Source organism: Canis lupus, chromosome 11 (genome assembly GCF_011100685.1).
Source record: "Canis lupus familiaris isolate Mischka breed German Shepherd chromosome 11, alternate assembly UU_Cfam_GSD_1.0, whole genome shotgun sequence".
NCBI lineage: Eukaryota > Metazoa > Chordata > Mammalia > Carnivora > Canidae > Canis > Canis lupus.
The window spans coordinates 8396652-8423646 of record NC_049232.1 but is presented as its reverse complement, the minus strand read 5'-3'; the positions used below and the strand labels follow the sequence as shown (position 1 = coordinate 8423646).

Genomic DNA, 26995 nt, shown 5'->3' with positions numbered 1-26995 from the left:
CCATGAAGGGAGATTTGGGTGGCATCAGTGTCTATGATGCTGAGCTTCCTTAACGTTCTGTTTACTAAGCATAGTTTTTTTTTTTTTTTTTTTTAATCAAATGAGATGATACTTGTAACTTAGAACTCTGTGTGGCATGGAGTTAATATTTAATTATCACTGTGTACCAGGCAGAGGTTAAATAATTTGTCCACAGTCTCCCAGGTGGTAAGTGATGAGGATGGCCTTGGAACTGAGGCCTGACTCTTTACAGATTTTTTTTTTTTTTTTTTTTTTTTTTTTTTTTTACGAATGAGGCAATTTATTAACCCAGCATTTGTTCGAATGCTTCTTGTTGGCAGCTGCCACCTGTCGGCGATTCTGTCCAGATCCCACTGTCCCTGAGGTGTCAGTTTGCGGCCCCCATCTTGGTCCTTTTCCACCATTTTCAGCCGCTCTAGGGCTTGGAGGACCCTGCGGGCCCCGCTCTTGGAGCGTCTGCTGAAGTGGCTGGGCATGACCCCGTTTCTCTGACGTCCCCAGGAGACCTTAGTCATGGAGCCGACCCCAGCGCCTCCCCGGAGGTACAGGTGCCGTGCTGTGGAAGCAGCTCTTGTGTAGAACCAGTGCTCATCGGAGGGAGCAAGCCAGCTTGACAGCGTCCACCCATTCAGGGACTTTCTGCTTCCCGAGCTCTGACGAACTCCCGCTGGCTCACGTCTTCTACAGTAACTCCAGGCATCCCGCGGCCTCCGCGCTGCCCGCCAGGGGAAAGGGAGCAACGGGGCTTCCCGGGCGCGCAAGTCGGGCGTCGAGTCGCGCGAGAGGCGCGGGAGGTCGCAAGAGGTCACGAGAGGTCGCGAGAGCGGGCCCGGAAGAGCCGCGCCACCTCTCTCAGGGCGAATGCGGCGTCGCCTCGGTGGAGGTGGCGGGGCGTGTGGCGAGGGGCGTTTTTAGTTTTGATGATCGAATATCTAACATGCTAGAATCCATACTGGTTTGAAGAGGTTTGCTTCAGTCAGGTTTGCTCAGCGACTGCACCTCAGGTAAGGGAGACCTCCCCAGCCACAGCTGACGGAGGTGAAGCGATAATGTTTCCTCTGTCCTTTTCTCTCTCCTCTCTTCTCCCTCTGCAAAGCTCCTCCCACCCGTGGCCCCTGTCTCTGCCCACACTGGTTTCTAGTGATGAGCAAGGGCATGATTTGGGGCAGGCGAGTTGACGTAAGTAACAATGGTGGAGGGAAGGAGGAGAGGTCAAAACCCGGGCTGTCCTCTTCGTCTCCCGACTCATGGTGTCCCGCCTTTTTCTCCCACTTTCCAGTCCTCCTATGCCACCCCCCAGACTCTGTTCTTTATATTTTGTGCCCCGTCCTAGGTCCAGAAATGAAATGCTCGGGTATTCTTTGCGCGACAAGAGGTCGGGGCGTCCCCCCGAAACTCAGATGAGTCTTCACTAGATCCAAAGATCTATGCTGTAGGTCTTCAGCGGGAAGATCTTTCCCAAGCGCCCACACTGGGATGTGAATGAGTGATCGGAGCACAACCTATTTGTCTTGAGCTGCCTGTATTTTCTCCCTCTGAGTTACAAGTTGAAGAGCCAGTGAGTTCCGTTTTTGTTTTTATATTTCGCATACCATTTCTTCTTCATGTATGCACTATGGGAATATATTTACAAGTAAATTACCATAAGCGTAATATTCTAGAGCATACAATGAAGTAAAAGAATGTATTTTCAAAGAGCTTAAAGCCTTCTTCAGGGTTGTATGACACAATAAGAAGTAGGGCTGAATTTTCAGAGGACTCTGTTTATGTGATACTTAGTTCTTCTGGGTTTGCAGCACAAAGTTAAAACGGAAATTTTTAAATTGTTGATGTCAACGAAATATATATGTTACACACATAAGAGCAATAGAAAGCAAATAATTTGTAATAATTACGTGCTCAACCCCATGCTGAAATCTGTCCACTGTCCTCAACCGTACAAAGCTTTTTCTCATGACTTTGAAGTTCTCATTAACCCAAGAGTCATAGCAGGTAGAGAGCCAGGATTCTGTGGTCTTTTCCCACCTCACTTACTCCTCCCTAGCAGAGGAAGAATGACTCAATTTTATTGGTAAACTAGAAGGAGATAAGGGTCATGGCATCCCATTCTTTGTTTCCTCTTTAAAAGAAGACATAAGGATCCCTGGGTGGCGCAGCGGTTTAGCGCCTGCCTTTGGCCCAGGGCGCCATCCTGGAGACCCGGGATCGAATCCCATTTCGGGCTTCTGGTGCGTGGAGCCTGCTTCTCCCTCTGCCTGTGTCTCTGCCTCTCTCTCTCTCTCTCTCTCTCTCTCTCTCTCTCTCTCTCTCTCGGTGTGTGTGTGACTATCATAAATAAATAAAAATTAAAAAAAAATAAAATAAAAGAAGACATAAAGTGCCCGAGTTCACCTTCCAAGGGGCCTTTCCCAGTATAGCACTTCCTAGAACTGAGTGTATAAGTTTAATTTTGGAATTTGCAGTTGGGAAGCCCATTGACTCACAAATATAAATCACTTTTCTCCAATGTCAGTTTCATAATAATGATAAATAATTTATTATCAGAGGCAGCCTGGGTGGCTCAGCGGTTTAGCGCCGCCTTCAGCCCAGGGCGTGATCCTGGAGACCCAGGATTGAGTCTCATGTCGGGCTCCCTGCGTGGAGCCTGCTTCTCCCTCTGCCTGTGCCTCTGCCTCTCTTTCTCTCTGTGTCTCATGAATAAATAAATAAAATCTTAAAAAAGAACTTACAAAAATTTATCATCAGTAAAATGTGGCTACTGTATTTGGATTCTGTTTATCTTACTCTTATCTTATTCCCAGTTTGAATCCGGTGGGGATGAGGGATGTCATTTGTCAGTTTCTACTTAATTTGAATGTTCAAGTTTAAGGTTTCCTCATGAATTAATTCCAGACCCAGATGACTGCATACTAGATGGATCTGCATTTATTCAACAACATTGTGTGTGTGTGTGTTTCTTCCAAATAGGAGCTCTTGGGAAGCAGGAATTAGGGAAGAACTGCTAATTTGAGTAGATCCTCTTTATTCAGCTGAACAATCATTTTTAAACTCCCGAGATTAGGTAATTGGTGCACCAGGCCCAGAGGACACAGATTAATAGGACACGCCCAAGGGCCTTTGGATCCTACAAAAGATAGTGGCACAGGGGAGTGGAGGAAAGGTCAACCAGGAGTCAGGGTAGGAGAGTGGTTATTCTTTTTCCTCTGTTTATAACACTTCCTGAATGAGGAGCACTTGGGTTAGGCTCTAGGGTCAACTGTCACCCTAGTGATAAGGATAATTGAAAGTAGTCTGATGTTTTTCCTCACATGTCAAGTTTTATATAGAGTAATCCTATCATTGTACAGAGATGAGAGATAAAGAGTACACGCTTTGGAGTTTGATTAGGACAAGTGACTTAGCTGTGTGTTTTTGTTTCCTTACATGAGAAACAGGGATGATAATAGTACCTGCCTCATAGAGTTATGGGGAAGGAGAAGTGAGCTAATGCACATGGAGGCTGAGCCCAGTGCCTGGTATAGAGGGCTTCTCAACCCAAGTGAGATCCTATGGTTACTAGCTATTATCAGGAATGTACATGTATGTTGAAAATTTAGCTAAATCACTCCATTGATATTGCTGCCTTGGCATCTGTTTCGTGTGGCCAGACAGTCTCCAAGATCCTTGAACTGTCCCTAGTCCATCCTGAGATGCATGTTCTAAATAACGGTCAGTAGAAAACAGCTCACAGGATCACAAGCAAATTTAAGCTCCTACAATTTTCCATCAGCTCTTGTGAATAACATTCTCCTCAGGTCTTTCCCCTTTTGTGTCCCTTAGATAAGACCCCCTTGAACTTACCAAAACTCTGCTCTTTTTGAACTGACCAATCTGGCCTTAGTCTGGGAACCCCAAAGCACTCTACCTCTGGTCTCTAATAAAGGCATGTGACCTAGGGCCTGTCACTGCCTTGACCTCCCCATGTAGCACCTGTAGGCATGCACTGTGTACTTCCTCCAGAATCTGTAATAATCTTCTCTATTTCAATCTCCCTGTGGTCTTTTTATTGAATCTAGGCTCACCATCCAATGTCCCGGGGCTCCACTTAACAAATGTTAAGTTAACAAAGTCACAACAATGTGGCATGGAACTGGGGAGGAGAAGTTGAACCAGGAAGACCAGATAAATGGGTGTTTTTTTTTTAAATTTTTATTTATTTATGATAGGCACACAGTGAGAGAGCGAGAGAGGCAGAGACACAGGCAGAGGGAGAAGCAGGCTCCATGCACCGGGAGCCCGACGTGGGATTCGATCCCAGGTCTCCAGGATCGTGCCCTGGGCCAAAGGCAGGCGGCCTGGGGTGTGATCCTGGAGTCCCGGGATCGGGTCCCACATTGGGCTCTCTGCGTGGAGCCTGCTTCTTCCTCTGCCTGTGTCTCTGCCTCTCTCTCCCTGTGTCTGTCATGAATAAATAAATAAAATCTTTAAAAAAATCATTCAAGGTAGATGTTGTTTTCTTGGTTTTATAGATGACAAACTTGGGGTTTAGGATCTTTCCAAAGATAATAAGATAGAAGTTGCCAGAATTTGAACTCAGGATTTCAATAAGACTTTCTTAAAGTTACATTGATTTAATGAGGTCCTTCCATTTAATATTAGCATGTTGCCTACTACTTTTAATTATGAATTTTAGAAATGCAGAAGATCATCAAGAGGAAAATAAAAATCATCCATAATATCATAACTCAGTAATAGACACTATTTAAGTTTTGGAGTATTTTCATCCAGTTTTAGTGCATATATATATATATATATATATATATATATATATATATATATATTTGTTTTTTCCCACAAAAGTGTTTTTAGAAATCTCCTTAAAAGTATGTTATGAAAGTTTTTTCATATTATTAAATAGCTTTCCAAAACCTGATTTTACATTCCTACACTTACTTAAGTGGATGAAGAAAGCCCTTATTGTTCAAATGTATATTTCCCATTTTCCAAATTTTAAACCTCTTTGCGTATAATTCTTGTGCATATCTCTGATCCCCCAGAATAGACTTCAGAAGAATAATTACAATGTTAGAGGTTTTTTTCACTTAAGTATTGGTGTATAACAAACCAACCTCAAACTTAGCCACATTAAATAACCACCATTTTATTATGCTCATGGATGCTATAGGTTGGGTATTCAGTCAGGACACAGCAGGGATGGTTGTTCTCTGCTCCATGATGTCTGGGATCTCAGCGGACAGACTCAAAGGCTGGGTATAGCTAGGACTGTTGAGTGCTGTTCCTACATGTGGCCTCTCCAGCCTGGTAATCTCAGTGTGGTGGTACTTTTATGACTTGGCACAGGGATCCAAGAGTATGTCAGCGGCACAAGGCAGGTGTATATGGGCTTTATGCCTAGCCTTGGAGGTCACATGGTGTAACTTTTGCTGTACTCTATTGGTTGAAGCAGTCATAATTCTGTCCCATTTTAAAGAGGAGAGAATATAGACCCTTACTCTCAGTGGAAGGGGTGTCAAAAAATTTATAGCCATGTTTTCAAACTACCAGAGAAGCTATAAACCACTTTAAGGATTTCAATGTATATCATCAGGATGGTCCCCAGAAATGTTATATAAATCAATATTTTTTCTAGTAATAGCTGAGAGTACTCTCTTACCCATACTGGATATTGTAATTTTAAGAGTTATTTGTCAAAAAAAAAAAAAAAGAAAAAAGAGTTATTTGTCAATTTGATAGGCAAAAGATAGCATATCATGTCATTGTAAATTTCAAATATCTAAATTCTATTTACATTCTGTGTTTCTTTTCAGATGTGTGTCAAAATTTAATATGAATTTTTATTTTTTGCTGCTTTTTTGTTGTCCTTCATTAATTGGTGCATTTTGTCTATCTGTTAAGACTAAAGCCAGGTTATCTGACTCTGGGTCAAATTCCTTCACTACCATACTTAGCAATTGTAAGAAATGAATATTTTTAGGACTACGTGTAAGGCACTGTTTATTTGTAATCCTGACTCTGCTTCTTCCAAGCTATGTGGCTTGAACAATTTATTTAAACCTCCTGGACTTGGTTTCCTCTAATACTGGGATGGTAACATTCCTATCTTACTGGTAACTGTGGAGGATTCAAAAATGTCCATGCAAATGCTATGAAGAAGACTTATTATATGCTAAGTATCCAGTAAAGGTAAGTGGTTATTCTTAATATTATTACTGTCACCATAATGGTTGACAGTGAGACCTGGACACTTGTGACTATCCTAGTGATTATCTCATTCTTTCTCTTGGCCAGTTTGTGACTGTGTAACTGTAGTCATGTCAGAGCCATTTGACTTCTGAATTCAGAAGGCTCATGGTTCCCCTGAGAAGGATTTCATCTTTTGCTTGCTAAACTTGGTTCTCAAGTTTTTCAGAGTAGCTAAGTCACAAACAATGCAGGATGGGCTTTGGAGCAAGGGTTGGGAGGGGGCATTTTAATTAATTGTTGAGATGCTTGGAAATAATCACCAGCCTTGATTGCCATGCCAGTACAATTAGAAGGATGTGGGGAAAGAATTCATTTCTTTGTGAAACTCCTGAGACAAAACTAAATTTGATGGCATATCCTCTGCTTTTTTCATTTGTCTTTCCATCTGTCAGACTGATTGTAGAATAGAGCATCGTAGAGCAGTGCTGATAAAAGAAAAGTAAAACTCTTTAGAAGGGTAAGTACCAAAGGGCCCTCATTGCTTCAACTCAGGAGAGGCCTTGGAAACAAGCAGCCAGGGTCTGGGTCTGAGGTGGCCAGGGGCAGCGTTCAGCCGCACACCTGTCTCATTCCTCTGAGCACGCACCTTCCTCCCAGCCTCACACAGCCTCTTTGTGTTCTTTCTTTTCTGAGCCTCACGGGGGTGTTGGAGTGCCTTGCTTGGAGGTGTGGGGAATGGAGGGCTGCAGAGGCGGAGGCAATGTGAAGCGAGGCCTGGCGGCCTGTCTGTACCACCTCCGGGGGCACTGAACATTTGTTGTCTCCAAAGAGGGCTTCTCTGGCTTCAGCCCAGCTGTCCCTGTGTGATAACCACCATGGCTAATACTGTACTGATGAGCCACTTCGGGTCTCCGCCTCACCGCCTCTGATCACTGTGAAATATGAGTTGGGGGAGCTTTCTGTAACAAATGCCTGCTTGACTGAGTCCCTATTCAGGCATCCGGTGTCAGAACTTGATGCAGACAGCCGCTCCAGCCAGACAGTGACAGATTCAGCCTCCTGCTCAGACTGTCAGGGGAGTCTCCCCAACAGGCTTGGGCTTGTCACAGGAGTGCCTGGCTGAATCCTGCCAGGGCTGTGGGCCGCACCTGTGTTTCCAAATGTCAGTGGGCTTGAGAGCCAGCCACTTCCCATCGCCCTTGTTGTCAAGGTCAGCAGGCCTGATGGGGGAGGGGTGCTCCTGAACTGAGACGGACCTGCCTCTTTTGTCCTTTGCCCCTCCATCAGAAGACAGATCTTTCAATACCAGAGGGTCCAGGACATGTCAAGAAAGGATGTGAGAAGATCTTCAGTAAACATTAAGAAAAAAACAAAAACAAAAACAAAAACGTAAACAAACTTGCCTGGAGATTGGTCCAGGCAAGTTTACTTCTTTGAAATGTCATTTTCAGGTTTCCTTTAATACTATCTTGCTAGTCTGGACTGAATATGGTGAAGGAGAACAAAGCTAGTAGTGGATGATAAGGGAGAAAGAGTTCATTTCAGTGGCCACTTTTGGGATTCTTGCAGCGGTGGCCATATGGTGATCATAGTGATGATTTATAAATCAGAAGTTATAAACTGATGGCCCATGGACTGAATTTGGCACAAAGGATTTTTATTTGGCCAAGAATGCTTATTTGTTTTTGATAGAACTTAATGCTAATATTTAGAATCCAGAATATCTCACATACAAACATGGTTTCTGGCCTTTCTTGAAGCACACAACATTGGACTTGCATAGGTAAACAACATCATTGTCACTGCTCACTTTAGAAAGGGCACATAGTCTGTACTTTACCACAGTCCTCACTGCTCCCTGTTGTTAGATCCAAACTGCTTCTCTTATTTCTATTACATGGATGATTCCTGTAGATACTTGAGTTGGTAACATCCTAGAAAAAATGCTGAACTTTAAATTTTACTCAATCTTGAGTGAACTCTACTCAGTGTCTTTTTCCCCCCTTCCTGGGATGATATGTGATGGAATTGCTTGAATTTTCAAGATGTAAATGCAATTGATGTTAGAAAAGAAGAAAAATAGTGGTTTTATTGTTATGTGAGGACCATAGTTAACCATTGCCAGGCCTTACCTTTTGACTTTAGACAAGTGTTTCATAAATGATCCACTCTGTGACAAGTTTTGGTGTTTCTACTGACAGGAAAAGAGAAATATGTTAATTGAAACCTATTATATTATCTCATTTTTAATCCTTACCCAAATCCTTCCAAGTTAGCAATATGGCTTCTTCTCTGTGAATGATGAAATGGGGCTCAGAGTTAAGGACCTTTCTCGGTGTTTTAAAGCTGGAAATTAAGGGAACCAGAATTTATATTTATGTAAAAGTATTTCTCTTTTCTACAGCATACTGCTCTAAACAATAGTATTTTGTGTTCTCTCTATGAGCTAAAATTCAAGTATTGTTGAGATAAAGTGTGCTACCTTTCTGAAATAGGATGCATTCTGTTTCTGGAAGCATATGTTTTTTGTTTTGTTTTGTTTTTAGTGGGGGAAGGGGCAGGGGGCAAGGGAGAGAAAGAATCTTAAGTAGATGAGCACAGACCCCGACATGGGGCTGGATCTCACCACTCTGAGACCTTGAGATCGCGACCTGAGTCATAACCAAGAGTCGGACACATAACTGTCTGAGCCACCCAGATACCCCTAGGAGCACCTGTTTAAGAGTCTTTGATAATAATAGTAAAAAAAAAACCCTTGTTCGTTGTGATGATTTTTTTCCTTATTTTTTTTTAACCCACATGATGTGCAGATTAAAATGGTACTTTATTGATTTCCACAGTGGAAATAGTAACAACAAATTTATAGAGCACTTACTGTGTGTTTACATAGGTTACCTTACTTAACTATCTCAGCAACCATTCAAGGTAGATAGTTATTATCCCCATTTTATAGATGAGGAAGCAGAGTCATGGAGAATTCTGAGACACATTAATGAACTGCTTGATAAGCCATCAGACAGGTTGGGAACAGAATCATTAATAGTCTTCTGTGTTAGTTTTCTACCTGTCTGACCTTTGATGAATGTTAGCCAAGATACTAGACGTGTTGTAACTATTCCATTTCTGTGGTCTCTAGCTATGCCAATCAGCTATCCCCTGTTCTACAGGGGAATAGTGAAAAAATCCCCTGAGAACTTATTTGACCAAATAGAACCTTAGCAAGTGCTTCTACAAATAAAGGGTGGTTTAGGAAGGTCATTAGTAGTTCTGATAGTTATAAATAAGTCGTTTTGCAGTGATGATTATGAGGTGGATCACTTATGGTTAAGTGGTATGATATGAGAATTGACCTACTTTCCAAAGATAATGAATTGTTGATTATGAGAAAAAAAACAAACCACTTTTAGATGACAGTAACCACTGTGCTAGGGTTGCTGTTTGAAGTGTCCATAGATGGCGGTAGTTGGAACATTTGAAGTATTTGAATTGAATGCATTTGAAGTAGAGGAAAGCGATGAAATCTCTGTGCCTGTCACGAAGGTGCTATACCGGGCCACATTGTCTAGCATTAAAGTGGAGAATTGACTTGGAATAGGTTTGAAGGACTAAATCTTAATGCCTGCCTTTGAAGAATTTCTTGTTACTGTTTACTCTTAATGCAGTTGGAGGCTGGCCTATGTCTTTTGGAATCCAGGGTCCATTGACTACTCTGATGCTGTCACAGAGAATATGTGAGAAAGTTAATATCACTCTGCTTTTTCTACCACTTGTCCCACATTCTGGGGCTAATTGGAATCTAAGAGGTATCCATAATGCCTGTGTGCATGGAGCTGTACCAATGGCTGCTGTGCATTTTTTTCTGTTGTGACCAAAGCCATCTTGTTTTGGGGCATGGAAAATTAGGTAGGAAAAAGCATGAACAACTCATGGATAAGGTATTATGAAACCTCTCAGTATAGATTTAAGTGGTAAGCCATCTGACATCCTCTCTTTCCCTTCCCTAGAGATGTAATGGATTAGCGTCATTAGAAAAGCTATGCTTGCCCAAGGTTTCCTCTCTGCTAGTTAAGTAACAAACCAGAGCTGAACCCAGTGCTTTTGGTGCTATTACTTGCCATATTTCCTTGTGGGCTGCTTTTCCTCTGACAGCATCCTACACCTCCCGGTTCCCAGGGTTTATCTTGGGCCTTTTCTTACCACTTTTCTTTATCTCCAGGAAGATTTTGTTAAAAAACAAACAAAACCCATATCTTTAGTTGCCACTTAAAAGCTGTTGACTCCTAAAGAAAACAGCTTCAGACCCTTTCTTTCCCTTGAGCAAGAGTCCTATATTATCTGCTGCTCATAAAACCCATCCCTGTGGATATTCCGCAGGCTTGTCAAAAACAACAGGCTTTAAGCTAAGCTCATTAACCTTCTTCACTATCTCACCTGCTCTGTTTTGTGCATGTCTTACTTTTGTGAAGTGTGTTTCAAACTTCATCATGCATAAATTTTGACTCATTAAAATGTCTACGATGGGGTGAGATACGTTGTTTTGCAAACACCTCTAGTGATTCTGGTGTTGTGGTCCACATATAACACTGAGAAAAGCAGCTGTGTGTCTGTGCCTCTCTCCATTTGGTCACATAAGGTAGAAATCTTGGAATCATTGTAGACTTATTTTTTTCTGCTTAACCAATGTCTCAGGGGCTACTGTGTCCTACTGATTCTACTTCCTCAGTGTGTTTCAAATCAGTCTCTTCCCTGTCCCTACTGCTGCTTCCTTCCTTCCATCTTAGATCATCCCAAGCATCTCCTTTTTTCTTCTTTTTTTTTTAAAGATTATTTATTTATTTATTTATTTATTTATTTATTTATTTATTTATTAGAGACACACACACACGGGGGGGGGGGGAGAGAGAGAGAGAGAAAGAAAGAAACAGACAGAGAGAGAAGCAGGCTCCATGCAGGGAGCCCGACATGGGACCTGATCCCAGGTCTCCAGGATCACGCCCTGGGCCGAAGGCAGCGCTAAACCGCTGAGCCCTGGGGCTGCCCTCCTTTTTTCTTCTTGACTTACTCTTGTCCCCTTTCATCTACTTTCTACTATGCAAGTAGAAGATTTTTCCAAAATACAAATATTATCTTGCTATTTCTCATCTCAGAAGTTTTCAATGACTCTCTATTCTAAAGGATAGAGGCTAACCTCCTTAGTGTGGCATATTAATTCTTGTGTGATCAGGTCCTGACATATACCTCTAGTTTCACCTCTTTTTCAATCCCTTATTTCAACCCATATTCCAAATATATTAAGCCATTTGTAAGCCTTAGCATTTTTTTTTTTTTTTTACTCTCTGTATTCCCTGTGTTATTATGCAGGTTAATCTTTTTGCTTCTAATACCCTTCCTTTTCTTTGGCTGGCTAAATTTTACTCTGTCATCTGGTAAATCAAGTCAAGCATTTCCAATTTAAAGAAAGACTTCCATAATCTTTGCTGACTGACTTAAGGATTTCTCTGGTTAAATTTCTTTAGATCTCTATGTCTTTAGACATCAGAGTATTTATTACAGGGTGTTATATTTGTTGGTTTACTTCTTTAAAACTAGAATGTGAGTTTCTTGAGAACCTTGACTATGTTTTTAATTTCTCTGTGTCTCATACTATGTCTGGCATTTACTGGGCAGGCAAAAGATTCCTGAGAATGAATGAATGGCCAAATATTTTTAAATAACTTGGTAAAACGTTAGTCACATAAAGATTCAGAATGAAGAGAAATGTCCTTTGGTCATAAGCCTAGCAATATAGGTAACTCTTGCTTTAGTAATGGAAGGGTCCCATCAGTTTCATTTTGTTTCTCCTAATGAAGGGGAGGTATATGTGAAGATCAGCTTATAACCTAGTCACCCTTCCCAAATTTGTTTTTTACCAAGTCCTAGTTCTTAGAGTATGCAAAGGAAGGTGGTGTTCCATTGCTAAAATGCAGAACCTCTGAGACAATTTTAGGATGTGGATTTAAAGCCTAATTTGTACCAAATCAAATGGAATTTCAGGAAGGTTGCTTTCAGTCCAATAAAAGCAGTTGGATTTTCCTGGGTAAGGGAGTGGAATCCAAATAGTGAAATAATCTCTTGTCACCCAAACTCACACAGAAACCAGGCTGTTGTTCGGGGCTAAATGGCAACTTGCTTATCAAAACATCGCTTTTATCCAAATATTGTGAGGGTCTCTCTGGCTCTCCTGTTTCTTCTTAAGAATAATCATTAAGTCAATGTTCAGTAGTATTTATTGAGCAACTATAAAGACCCTGGGATTGTGTCACAAGCTTAGTGTACAACGGTGAACAAGACACTGTCCTGACACAGAATAGGCCAGCAGGTAAGCAAGCAACCTAGACTTTAGAAATCCCTAACTGGCAATTTCTCAAAATCCTCCTCCACATCAAACAAACAAGAGCAGAGTTGGGAGTCAGGATGAAAGAAAATTTTGCTTTCTGTTGTGTGAGAAAAATTCCTTTAAGGAAAGGTGACATCTGCAATGTTTTAAGTGAGGATGTTCCAGTGGTCTGGGGCTCCTCATTTTTTTTTTTTTTTTGAAAAAGTATTTCAGAGTGCGGGTATGTTTGCTGGATACAATAAATGTGACCCTAGAAAAAACACATTCCTAGAAACAGAAAGCCTGTATGGCTTTTGTCCAACCAAGGCCTTAGGATGGAAGGAGCTTTGTATGGAAGGAGCTGCCTCACTACACAGTGAGAATGTGAAGAGACTAGAGAGAGGACACAGGTGTCTTAGTGAGAGCAGCCCTAGGGGAACTATGTGATCAAGTGACATGGTAAGTGGGATTTGGTAGGGGATATCTCTGGTTACCTAGGGATTGCACCTTGTGTAATTGAATCCTATTTTAGATTTTAAGAGTATGCCATTCTTCTAGTTTAAAGCCATTTTACAAAAGAAGTGAGTTGAGGCTAGTCTATGAAAGAACATGGAACAGTTGATTTAAGTGAAGGAGAAGAATATGAAACTATCCATTATGTTTCTTAGTCTCACATCAAACTTATTTGTTTATTTATGATTTTTTTCCCCCAGAGAGCAATGATTTTGTTGTTTTCTCCATAAAATACATTTATGTCACTGATGAGTTGGCTACAGATTCTTTCTCTAAATAGAGTGTTCCTTGAATATGATATTACCCATTCACACATCTGGTGTTTTCAGGATATTTCTGGAGGCAAAGTTGCTCTGTTACTTCCTACGCTGAGGAACAGGGCACAGCGAAGCATTTCCAGCATTGCTCCCTCCGAGGGAAGCTGTCTTTTGTGTGACCGTGGGTGATTAGATGATGGAAGGCAAAGAACTTTTGCTTGCCTGGAACTGGGCCCTGAGGAACTGTGCCACTGGCCCTCACCATGGAGCCAGGAGTGCCTCTGTCAGGGAGTGGAAATCAGCTTTTTTTAGAACTCAGGAAAAGCCTCACAGAGATACTTTTGAACAGTGCAACTTAGTTTTTTAGAAAGTGATGTTAAATTTTAGCTCTCATTCTTGTCAATGCCAGAGGCCAGGAGCTGGGATCCTGGGTAACTTTATTAAGGGCAGTCACTCAGGACTTCCCATTGAACCCAAAGGGTGGTGGAACATCACTCATTGCTGGGGGGACCCCTCAGCCCGCCAGTGCTGAACAACCGGGGGCCTCTGACTGTGTGCCCTCTGTCCAGCGTGGCAATGACTTCCCTCTGCTCGCATGTCACTGCAGCATGGGAAGGAGCTGGGAGTTGGGTTCAGCCTGCAGATGGAATATTTATAAAATATCCAATCCACTCCATTTGACCAAATCCAGCAATTTGGATTATAATATACCATTAAAATAAATCTGCACAGGAAACAAATGGGGTATTATGAATTGATCTCAGTTATTGTTCTACAGATAATAGTATTATAATATCAACTTGTCATACCTTATGCAATAGATCAGCAATAGAACTTAGAGGAGAGAGCCCAAGACTCCTCTCATTGCTCTTTTTTATGCAACGAGAAGGGGTGTTGAGGGTACTGTGATGGCGTATAGCCTGTTTGTCCGTATCCATCCTTTCTATAATGAATAAGAGGAAATTGGAAGAACGGTGTGAAATCCTTAGGGTGGGTCCCTGCATAATACGATATATCCAGCAGAGTAGGCTAAAGATGGATTTTCCTCTGGAGGAAATAAGGCCAGTGTGTAACTGAATTTTAGTCTAATTTGAGGCCAGAGTTTTAAGGAGTCTGTCCCCAAATAAGAAATTATCCTCTTCATGGTGGATTCTTGAAATTTTTGGTGTTTATGAGCTCTTGCTGGGGAAAATAGGGACCAAGTTTACTCAAGATGGGATTCTGATTGTCAATCTAGTAGTCACTAAACTTCTGTGGGCCCCATTCCTTTATTTAAAAAAAAATAGAGCATTGAATTGGAACTTTATTAGATCATTTCTTTATCCAAAGTTTACCATATTTATAGGAAAATCCTATGTTCACTTTTAATGCTGTTTCACTTTTCTGTCATTCACTTACTTAGTAGATACTTACAGACTACATACTTATGTTTCAAGCACTATGGAAGATGAGGGATATGCCTGCAATGGTGAAGAGCAGAGTCTGGCTTCCAAGGAGCCCAACATAGAGTATGTATGTTGCCAGTGTGTGGGGGATGATAAATGATACAGATAAATCAGTAACAATTACACAGTATAATACATGATAATCTGTGAGAAGTATAGGGTGCTTTGGAAATGCAAAGGAGGGATAACTCAGCCCTAGGAGCAGATAAAGACAGATTCGAGGAACAACAGATTTAATTTCCGTCCTGCAAGAGTTCTGCTGAGCAAGAGGTTGAGGGGTTGGAGCTGCAGAGTAGGTCATTTTCAAAGGAAAGGATTTGCACAAGGATTGAGAGAGACAGAGAAACAGAGTGGGGATGAGTGATAATCTTATGGGGATGGAGGAAAATCTGCATGAAATCCAGCACACACAGACAGGAAGGGAGAAAATGGCAGGAGACAGCTGGAAAGTAGGGTGAGGGCAGGTCATGGAGTACATTTTACTTTGCTTGTGGGGTTTGGATATTATTCTGAATATTGGCTGAGAAATGGGGGTTTGTAAACCAGGGGAGTGGAGCTATCAGCACTTTGCTTTGGAAGGATCTTTGGCTACTGTGTAGATGGTATTACAGGGATGGGGAGGTGGCTTGGAGGGTTAGACTGGAGGGAAAAACCAGAGAAGATGCTTCCATTTCTTGACAGGGCCACCAGCTGCGTAACTTGGAGTTTTCCAGGCTAGTGGACTCGAATCTTGAGGCTGTTGAGCCAGAAGTGAATGATGAGAGGGTACCAGATGCTGCTGTGTAAACTTGGGCTCCCTCTGAGGTTGCCTCAGCAGGCAAGGGAGGAGCTGCTCACTGCTTCTTCTAACCTGGGTGCTAACTGAGGCGTGTCTCCTGTCCAGATTGGGGCTGGCATTTGCAGCCTCACCAGGAGTGGAGAAAGAAGAGCCAACTCCGTTGTAGGCTGATAGGAAGAAGCTGAGGCTCCACAGGACACCATCAGTCAGGATTTGCGCATTGCCTGGCTGAGTTGTCCAAATGGACCCATATGCCCCACAGTTCCTATCCATGCCCTTGAATAACCTTGTCATTCTCAGCTTTTACTTTGTTGATTCATGCAATACTTGGACTTTCCAAAGAATGTGCAGACTCCTTTGTTGGAAGCAGACATCTTCTTCATGCTTGCAAAGGGCTGCGGAGTCCTGGGTGAGGGGCCTACAAGATCCCCAGAGAGAGCAGTGTTACAAGGAAAACAGGCTTGGCCCCATATTTCAGGGTCCTCCTTGGTCCTGGTGGGTAGAAGAAGTGCACATGTGTGAGAATACCAATATTTGGCACCTGTACCACATCCCATTCACACTCTAGTAAGGTGGGCTGAGGTAGGGGATGAAGATTGCCAGTCTTTCTATCCAGAGGAATCTGTGCTTGTATCTCCTCTTTGCTATGCTTTACTTCTGGGCCTGAGGGATAACCACTCAGTGTCAGTCCTTGATGAGCCTGTGCAAAACTCATGGAAGGCCTATGCTTCCTGAAGGTGTTCTATGAATATGTTATCTTAGATTTCATTCTATCTGTCGCCGTTACATGTAACTGTATATTTCAATCCCTTAGTAGGCTGTAATTCCTTGAGAAAAGCAAATGCATTTATCTTTCCTGGTTTTCCTAGAATCAGTAAGCAGGGTGCCTTGATTTTAAGACTTGTCCAGTAAGTGCCTCTTGGAATACTGGGGACTATGTGCTATATGCTTAGGTTTGCTCACTCAGGTCTTAAGAGTTTAATAGGGAAAGGAGGTCTTGTAGACAGGGTATGCTGCCATCAGTCATTTGCTTTTAATTATTGGATTCTAACCTTTGATAGCTTCCTAAGATAGATGAGATCCCAGATACAGAAAATTTCTGAAGGGCTCAAGGCACACAGCCAAGGGAAGGTCCATGAAAAGCATAGTTTTGTGTGTTCACTATCAGCCTTGGAGACCATTTACTGATCATTAGTCATCATATCACAACATGTCCCTCACATACAGGACCTCAGTGTCAGGCCCTGTGTGCCCAGTGCTGTACAAAGAGCATCTCTGCTAATCCTTGCCACAACCTGTGAAAATAATATTGCTGTTTTTAAGATGTGGACACCTAATGCCCAATGGAGATTATGGCTTTTGTTCAAGCTTAAGTAATATTAAAACAGGCCTCAAATCTAGATATGCTTGACTCCAAAGCTTTGGAGTCATTACATAGCTTCATTGGTTGTGTTAGTAGGACAGGGTTTTGAGCAGGTGGGCCAGCATCCCTGCAAGCTTCACTGGCATGGGCATGCATGTGTGGGAATTTGCTTCCTGGAAGATTCCATAGCAAGTAGAGGGCCACGACAAACTCCAGACTCCCTCCTCCTAGCCCTGGAATAATGATGGGTTGTTGCTATAACTTCTTGATATGTCCAGTTATGATCTGGAACAGAAGGAAGAGATATGGTTGTGGCTGAAGGGCCATTTCCGGGCAGGACAGTAGAAAGTAATTGTGTGTGTGTGTGTGTGTGTGTGTGTGTGTGTGTGTGTGTTGGTGGAGTGGTTTACTGACTGCAGATCTCTGGGCCCTCTGTCTGACAATTGTAGAGACAGAAATAGCAACCTTAGAGTTTGGTGAGTTTGTGTGGACTCTGATTAAGGTAACCCGAACAGGTAGTATCTACTCTCTACCGAAAAGTTGCACTTGAGGGCCAGCCAGTCAACTATAGTCTATGGAGCAGAGAGGCTGTTTCCTTGTAGGGATTACCCAGATTGAGGGGTTAGAGGAAAGAGGAATGTATAGAAGTCAGGAAGTCTAGAAACATTAAGGGATAAAGAAACCAAAGAGCCATTGATTATTTGTGTTCTTGAAATTGTCTGTGTTTTAGCTTCTGAATATTTATGGCAGGTAGAATCATTCCTTCCTCTTAGAGCATTAGGTACATGGAAAAGATAATATTCTTAAATGCACTTTTCAAAGTTTGGCAGAATTGTATGAACCCAAGGTGTTATTACTATACTGTAACAATCTTTGCTTTGCCAATAACCCTGATATTTTCTTGTGAATGCAGTCAAGAAATTGAGGCTCAATTTTCCAAAAATTCTGAAGTTTTTGTTGGAAAAGTAAAAGATGCTCTTCATTGTCACACTTATAATTCTAGTGAAAGTTCTTCTCCCACCACCTCCCTCAAAGACCCCACTGACTGTTCTAGAAATAAGGTTCAAATGATAGAACTGAACATATAGGCTTTGATTTATCTGTTTCTATTATTTTTTCTCAGTGGGAGAGAGAGGGCATCTTTGTTTAAAAAGGATTTGGAAAACAAACCCCCAGTCTAATTAAAGGCATTTTCCTGGTGATGTTAGACATTGTTTTTTAGAAATCGTTGCCATTGGCAGAAGAAATGGTTGAAGTTTGAACAATCAACAGCACTGAATTATCTATTTCTCTCTGCATAGTGAGCATATGGTAGTCCCTTTCATTGTGGTGTAGGCTTAATTCATCCAGGGAAGCTGTAAGTGGTCCCTTTTAGGTATGGCTCTGACATGATCAAGACCACCATGAAAGAGAAAAAAAAAAACAAAAATATATATTGTAGTCATGCAGCAGAACAAATGATTATAGCCCTACCTACTATTCCCCCTAAACAAACAAGTGCAGCAAGAATTGATCTGTTTACAGAGAGACAACTTTAGACTATAATGACCCATTCCTGGCTCACCATGTCCCCTAGACTCATTAAATCCATTTCAGCCTTCTTTCTCCTTTGTCGAAAAGCTCTCAGTAGAGCTAGTGACTGAAACAGTAGGTTTTTGAGATTCTGTTATTTGGTTGGTATCTGCATAATTCATTTAACTAAGTTAAGTTAAAATTGCACAAGAGTTGACTTCACCAAACAAATGTGAAACCAACTTTGTAATTGCATTTTGGGTGCATTTTTCAAATGGCATCTTCTATCTTGAAGTCCCTTCCAGACTAAAATCCGTCATTCTGAATGGCAGTTACAGAAACCAGATCTTATTTGGATCACCTCTTATAGGCAGATTGTCCATCTGTGGCCTTGGTTTGAAATCTTCAGTTTGTTCTTTTCTGCAGAATCTGGTAATCACACCTCAGACATAGGTTTTAAGGGGAGAAAATCTGTGCTCCTGAGATATGGAATATCTTGAAATTTTGTTCAGAGATTACTATGGGTGCTTCTTAACCATTCTCTTACAATCATAAAAATGAGTCCTGGCTAAGAAGTGGGTACACAGGAATGGTATGAATGTGAACTTCTGGCTTCGTGCTGATTCAAGTTCAGCGAGAGGCTGGGGGCAAGATTGCAGCTGTGACATCAACAAAATAAAACACTTCTGTGATTCAAAAGATACCTTCAAGGAAATGAATAGACACCCCACAGAAGGGTAGAAAAGTTTTGCAAATCATACCTCTGATATCAGGCTTGTATCTAGAATATATAAAGAATTATTACAACTCAATAATAAAAAGATAACCCAATTAAAAATGGACAAAGGATCTGAATAGACATTTCTACAAAGAAGATATACAAGTGTCCAATAAGCACATGAAGAGGTGTTCAATATCACTAGCCATCAAGGAAATGCAAATGAAAACCAAATGAGATAATACTTGTTACTTACTAGAATAGTTTTAGTCAAAAAGACAAGTGTTGATGAAGAAATGGAGAAATCAGAACCCTCATATATTGCTGGTAGATATGTAAAATGATGTAATTGCTTTGAAAAACAGTCTGGCAGGTCTTCAAAGGGCAAAACAGAGAGATTTAAAAAAATCATTTGGAAATCTTGAAGGGAGAAAAATACATAGATGATAATGTGAAATCCCTGCTGTTCCAACTTCTGATTTGACCAAGCACAGTTATACCCCAGAATTGGGTGAGACGGCATGGAAGACTTGTCTTTCAATGCTTTATGCTTTTGTAAGTAAGGAGAAAATTTTCTAGGAGGTCTGGTAATTATGTAATTTCAGGAATGGCCAAAGCAGGTAGTGTACAGACTGGGAACTGAAAAGGCAAGAAAAATGAACAGAGAGGAAAGACCCATTTCTAAGGTGCAAGAAGCCTTTGAATCTGAAATTTTTGTTGTGGCCCATTCCAGGCCTGGTGGTGACTTTCTGTAGGCCTGTTTGTCTGTTGTTGTGAGATAAAGAATCAAAGCTCTGCCCACGGCTCCTCTCCTTCAACCTATACCTTACTGAAGATTTTTATTTCACCTGCCTCTGTAGTGTGTTTGGGATGGAAATTGTTAAAAAGAAAATACAACAGAGTCTATAGGCCAAGGCAACACTGGAAATCATCCAGGCGTCCTGCAGAGCATGCACAAAAGAGATGTTGAAAGCAAGGCTTCATTTTGAAAGAAAACCCTTAAGGGAACACGTTTTAAAATTCTTTAAAAAGTCTTTGTTTGGCACATGAAAGTGAAATGACCAGAGGGAAGACTGAAGAAGTTAGACGCAGTCAAAGTCTAAACTTGAGGGCACTTCCCTGTTTTCTCTTCTACCTTATTGTCTTCCTCATCAGATCAGCTATCCTGTTTCCATTTATTACTTGACTGATTTATGAGTGAGGAAAAAAGAACTCAGAAGAAAGTGGCCTAAAATCCCTATCAGTGAATTGGATTTAAATAGCACCCAGGTGGCTGGTGAAAAATAAAACCAATAGCACAATCAATCAGAAACCGGCTCTAGTTGAGAAGTACAGTTTATGCTATGTGTTAAGCAAAATATTCAGGATTATTGGAATTTTTGCCCTTTTACCCTTTCTCTTTATTTGGCACAAGTGTTTGTTTGAAGAGCTTAATTAAAAAAATATAAAAAGTACTGGGGGAGACTGAAACAGAAGTCCTTCAGAGCCAAAGCTCAAAGCTTCTTGCCTTATGCTTTCCTAATATGGCTTATCTATGCTGTGTGTTTGTTGGCATATTGTTTTATTAATTGGTGTTGGCTTTTCTGGATGCTAAGCAGTGGATACAGGCAGATATTGATGTTAATTAGTGTTTTGTTAGAAACACAAAACAAAAGCAAAACCCTTCTCACATGAGGCACTCTTAGGAATGTGCATTTGTAGTTAAATTGGCCCACTTGGGCTGACCTCTTATGACATTAACAGACAATTTAGATTAGCATAATACCCTTTGTACTGTAGATGTTTCTACAAAGGCATTTATACCAGGACTATAGAAAAGACAAGTGGCCTATAGATATTTTCTATGCATATCGAAATAATTGTTCGCAGGTTGTACTTTTATTCTTTGGGAACAGACAGTATGGTGATTTCATTGTATCTCATTTCAGCAAGATGCAGAGAAACAGGTGGACACCTCTACTCCAAGATTACATTGTCCTACCCACCTTGGGCCTCTGGTGTACTTAGCACCTGCCGATGGGGAGTTGTTTCTGGAGTGGAATCTAGAGAACCTGGATTCCAGACATTGGCACTTGGATCTTGGACAGGTCCTTTAATCTCCTTTGAACTCTGGAGAGTTTTTTTGAAGAAGATTGGATCAGCTGAACTCTTGCATCCTTTCTAGCTCTCAGAGTTCATTATTCTGTGATTTATATACTGCTGCCTCAGGACTACCATTCTTAGAACAGGTTAGGTCTAATCACATAAATTAAAATGTAGACAAGGTAAAGCATATAGGACAGGGACATTATGCTTACCTTAGTTTTATATAATAAAAAAGGAAAATATGTTTTTACATATGCACAGATGTATAAATATTACATACACAACACATTAATGGTTTCTTATTTATTTCTTATTAGTGATTGAGCTGAACTTTACAGATAAATTTTTATTGCATTACTCCAATTATTTGTGGCTGTTAAAATTTCAGCAGCATACAAAACCAATAGCCTACCAAAGCCAGCTACTATCAATCCCTTTCTCAGTTAACAACAATTATTGTGCATCCGATATATGTTCACACTGTGCTAGGAACTCTAGGGCAATTGAAGAAATATGAAACTTAGTCCAATTAAGAACAAATCAGTGCTACATTCTTTGGCATTAATTGTATACATAATAGGGATTTAAGAAGGAGGAAAAAATAGAAAGTGGTTCTATTTAGAGAAAGCATCATTGAGTTTGTGACTCATGAGGTGAACTCTGAACATTGAATGGAGTATGGGCATTTTAGTAGGAAGGTGGAAGACAAACATAAGCAAAGGAATGAATATGGTATCAATCATGTGCACAAGCTATGTTGCTATTGGACACCGCTATGACTTGAGGGGGTGGCCAATATGGACAAGATATTTTAGAGGAATCACCAGGGAGTGCGCAGAATGAATCTTCATGCCCTGAGTTTACATCCTCTATAGAACAATTCCATATGTTCCCAGATGGAATAAAAGTGTTCACTGCATGCTCTTTTTCCATTTCTAAGTGTTGGGTTGCAATTAAGATGATGCTTATTGAGGAAACCTAAATTATCTAAGACCTACCTTAGCCCAGCGTATTTCCTTTTGAGGTCTTCGAAGGAGATATAATTCACAGAGTGATCTTTTAAAACCAGAAAGCATATGACATCACTCCTGTGCTTAAAATCTCTTAATGGGCTTCAGTGCCACTCTAATATGTAAAAAAAACTTAGTCATCACTTTTATCCTCATGACAAGAAATAGCTGGGCACACTGAAAATCAATGACTTTTTGGACCCATCAGAGAACTGAGTCTTGAGGCAAACCACAAGTAAGAAATTTGGAGAGCAAGATGCTTCCAGGGAGTCATGGCCAAGATGTATTTCCCTTAAGCAGAAGCTGCTGAAGCCATAGACTAGAAGGAACTCTTAAGTGGTAACTTTGATCAATTGTTAGAGGCTAAGTGTGGACTGTTTGAGAGTGAGAAACACTCGGGGGACCACACTTTATGGGCTTGGCCTCCAGGAACCCCGTGAGGTTCTCATGGTGAAGATCTGAGAAAGATCGTTGTATGGCTCTGACAGACAAGGGAAGCATAATTGTTATTAATTTGCCTCCAGCCATCTCTGTAAACAGAGGACATTCTCCAGGGGAAAAGGCTTACCATGTCCCAGCTGAGGTCAGGTCATTCCTTCCACCCCTGCTCCCTCCAGCCTTCCTATCTCACCTAAGGGTGGAGTGGTGGTAGTGGTGGACATAGATGACCAGGGCCAGGAAGAAAAGAAAGTTATGTCTGTGGATAAACAATAAAGATCAGCCCCAAGACAGACCAAAGAGAAGACCAGTGAGGTTTAATTGGAAGATGATGGAACACTGCCCCTCTCCACACTTTACCATGACATCAGAAGGGAGCCAGTATAACAGTTATCTATAGTTGAAAGAGCTTTAAGATAAGAATTCTTTATGGGGAGGAGAATACTCAGGGAAGCAAACACTGGGAGTGGGTAGGGGAGACATAAACAAGGACACTGGAAGTATTTGAAGTTCTGGCACCTATAGCTATAGCAAACATTAAATATAGCCCAACTCCTAGTTAGATTAACATAAGTACTCACACTGAAGACCATATACCTCAGTTCCTATTACCTGATACACATGAAACTTTCAACAGACCATTATAAGGCATGACAAAAGGTATGAAAAAAAAAAAACAGTCTAAAGAGCAATCCTCAGAACCAGATGCATTTATGACACATAGTAGTGGAATTATCAAATGGGGAATTTAAAATAACTGATTGTTATGTTAGGAGCTCTAATGGGAAAAGCAGACAACATGCAAAAACAGATGAGTAATGTAAACAGATGGAAACTCAAAGTATCAAAAGGAAATACTAGACCTCAAAACAAATGAAAAGTGGGACAACTTTGAAAGGTGTAGTATGTATAACTGGAATAACAGAAGGAGAAAAAAGAAAGGAGCAAAAGAAATATTTGAAGCAATAATGGTTGTGAGCTTCCAAATTAATGATGGATATCAAATCACAGACCCAGGAAGCTCAGAGAACACTAAGCAGAAAAAATACCAAAAACACAAAAACAAAGCACAAAAGAACCAAACCAAACCAAACCAAACCCCTAAATCATGGCATATTATATTCAAATTACAGAAAACCCAAAACAAAGAGTTTTTAACCAGAGTTAAAAAATCAAACAAAATAAGAGTACAAATATCATAATGAGCACTGAGTAATGTATAGAATTGTGGAATCACTTGTAAACCTGAAACTAAGATAACCCTGTATGTTAACCATACCAGAATTAAAATTAAAAATTAAAAAAAACAAAAAAACAAAAAAACTCCCCAAATAAAAAAAAAAACACACAGTCCTTTACCTAGAGTAACAAGAATAAGAAACCATGAAAATGAGAGAACAAAATGAAATATTTTGAATGTTGAGAGAAAAATTCCCACCAACTCAGAATTCTATATCCAGTCAAATAATCTTCAAACTTGAGAGAAGAAATAGATTTTCTCAGACATACCAAAATTGAGGGAATTCATTGCCAGCAGTCCTGCCCTACAAAAAAATGTTAAAAGATGTACTCAGGGGAGAAGAAAAATGATATAGGTCAGAAACTTGGGTCTACATAAAGAAATATATTGGAAAAGGAATAAATGAAGGTAAAATAAAACATTATGTAAAAGATAATGTTTTTTGGAAGTGATGATAATAATCATTGGGTGATTATAACGTGAGTAAGTGAAATAAAGTCAGTTGTGTCACAGGAATAGAAGAGAGAAATTGGGAATGTTCAATTATAAGGTATCTGTACCACATATGAACTAGTAGGATGTTGCTTGAAGGTGGGCTTAGTTAAAAATGCATGTTGCAAACTCTATGGCAATGACTAAATTTTTTAAAAAGGAGAGTAATTGATACTCTAAGAGAGGAGATAAAATGGAATCATATGAATGATCTAAATTAAAACCTGAGAAGGCAACAAAAAAAAAAAAAAAGAGGGTGGGTAGAACATAAAGAATAAATGCAGTGAATAGAAAACAGTTGCAAAAAGAAACAAAAGCAAAAATGAACTATTGGGACTTCATCAAGATAAGAAGCTTTTGCACAGCAAAGGATACAGTCAACAAAACTCAAAGACAACCTACAGAATGGGAGAAGATATTTGCAAATGACATATCAGATAAAGGGCTAGTTTCCAAGATCTATAAAGAACTTATTAAACTCAACACCAAAGAAACAAACAATCCAATCATGAAATGGGCAAAAGACATGAACAGAAATCTCACAGAGGAAGACATAGACATGGCCAACATGCATATGAGAAAATGCTCTGCATCACTTGCCATCAGGGAAATACAAATCAAAACCACAATGAGATACCACCTCACACCAGTGAGAATGGGGAAAATTAACAAGGCAGGAAACAACAAATGTTGGAGAGGATGCGGAGAAAAGGGAACCCTCTTACACTGTTGGTGGGAATGTGAACTGGTGCAGCCACTCTGGAAAACTGTGTGGAGGTTCCTCAAACAGTTAAAAATAGACCTGCCCTACGACCCAGCAATTGCACTGCTGGGGATTTACCCCAAAGATACAGATGCAATGAAACGCCGGGACACCTGCACCCCGATGTTTATAGCAGCAATGGCCACGATAGCCAAACTGTGGAAGGAGCCTCGGTGTCCAACGAAAGATGAATGGATAAAGAAGATGTGGTTTATGTATACAATGGAATATTACTCAGCTATTAGAAATGACAAATACCCACCATTTGCTTCAACGTGGATGGAACTGGAGGGTATTATGCTGAGTGAAGTAAGTCAGTCGGAGAAGGACAAACATTATATGTTCTCATTCATTTGGGGAATATAAATAATAGTGAAAGGGAATATAAGGGAAGGGAGAAGAAATGTGTGGGAAATATCAGAAAGGGAGACAGAACGTAAAGACTGCTAACTCTGGGAAACGAACTAGGGGTGGTGGAAGGGGAGAAGGGCGGGGGGTGGGAGTGAATGGGTGACGGGCACGGGGGGTTATTCTGTATGTTAGTAAATTGAACACCAATAAAAAATAAATTAAAAATTAAAAAAAAAAAAGAAAACAGTTGCAAACATGGTAGACATTATTAACCTAACTTTATTAGTAGTCTCTTTAAATGTGAATGGCCAAAATATACTAATTAAAAGAGACAAAATGGATTAGGGGGGAAAAACAGGCCCAACTATGTCTGTTGCCTACAAGAAATCCATTTTATTTATTTTTATTTATTTTTCATTTGAATACAGTTGACACAATGTCACATTAGCTTCAGGTGTACAGCATAGTGATTTGACAAGTCTATACATTATGCTCTGCTCACCACAAGTAGAGCTCCCATCTGTCCTATTACATTGCAATTACAATATTATAGACTGTATTCTGTATGCCCTGTTCTTTATTCTCATGATTTCCTCATTCCATGATGGAGGCCTATATCTCCCTTTGTCTTTCACCCATTATGCTCAATCCTCCATCCCACTCCCCTCTGTAAAAGCATAGATCAGTTAAAACCTTCCAATTGCTTTCCATGGCACTTGGAGTTAAAATTCACATTCCTTTATAAGGGCTACAAGGCCTTGTGGTCTGGCCTCTGCTACTCCTCTGGCTCCAGTTCTTACTGCTCTTCCCCTTGATTATTTTGCACCCAAGTGGATTTTCACATGCACTTCTACCTCATGACCTTTGTATGTGCTGCTTCCTCTAATTGCGATGCTCTTTCCTCAGATGTCTCACTCCCTTGCTGCCTTTAGGTCATTTTTCAAATGCTACTTCTTCAGAAAGTTTTCCATGCTCCTGTGTTTAAAATCTTCACATTCCCTCTACCTCTCCGCATGTCTTTTCCCTACTGCATTTTTTTCTCCTTTAGCTCTAAACCATCTAATGTTCTTACATTTTACTTTTTTTTTTTCTGTTCCAAGCTGTCCTTATCTACTACAATGAAACTCCATGAGTTGAATTTTTGAAAAAATTATTTTTTGGGGCACCTGAGTGGCTCAATGAGTTGTCTGCCTTCGGCTCAGGTCCTGGGATTGAGCCCCACATCAGGCTCCCTACTTAGCAGGGTCTGCTTCTTCCTCTCCCTCTGGTCCTCCTCCCCACTTGTGCTCTCTCTCTGTCTTAAATAACTGAATAAAATCTATAAAAAATTATTTGTTAATACTGTATCTCCAGGCCTTAGAATCATGCTTGGTACAGAGTAGGTCTTGATAAATATATATTGCGTGTTTGAAGGAAAAATGGATATATTGTTAAATGCAGTGTCCTAAGTGCCTAAACCAGTGCCTAGAAG

At 40.6% G+C, this 26995-nt stretch overlaps 1 long non-coding RNA gene and 1 pseudogene across 2 annotated transcripts in view; one reads left to right on the top strand and one right to left on the bottom strand.

The window, feature by feature from the left end:
- Positions 1-304: 304 nt before the first annotated feature.
- LOC100687490 lies at positions 305-721 on the bottom strand (annotated as a pseudogene).
- Positions 722-835: 114 nt separating this feature from the next.
- LOC102152834 overlaps positions 836-26995 on the top strand; it is a 146396-nt gene continuing 120236 nt past the window's right edge. For both annotated transcript variants that reach the window (XR_005366553.1, XR_005366552.1), the window contains exons 1-2: positions 836-1025; positions 1355-1579. This is a non-coding gene — a long non-coding RNA (uncharacterized LOC102152834). The remainder of the gene's footprint in view (positions 1026-1354; positions 1580-26995) is intronic.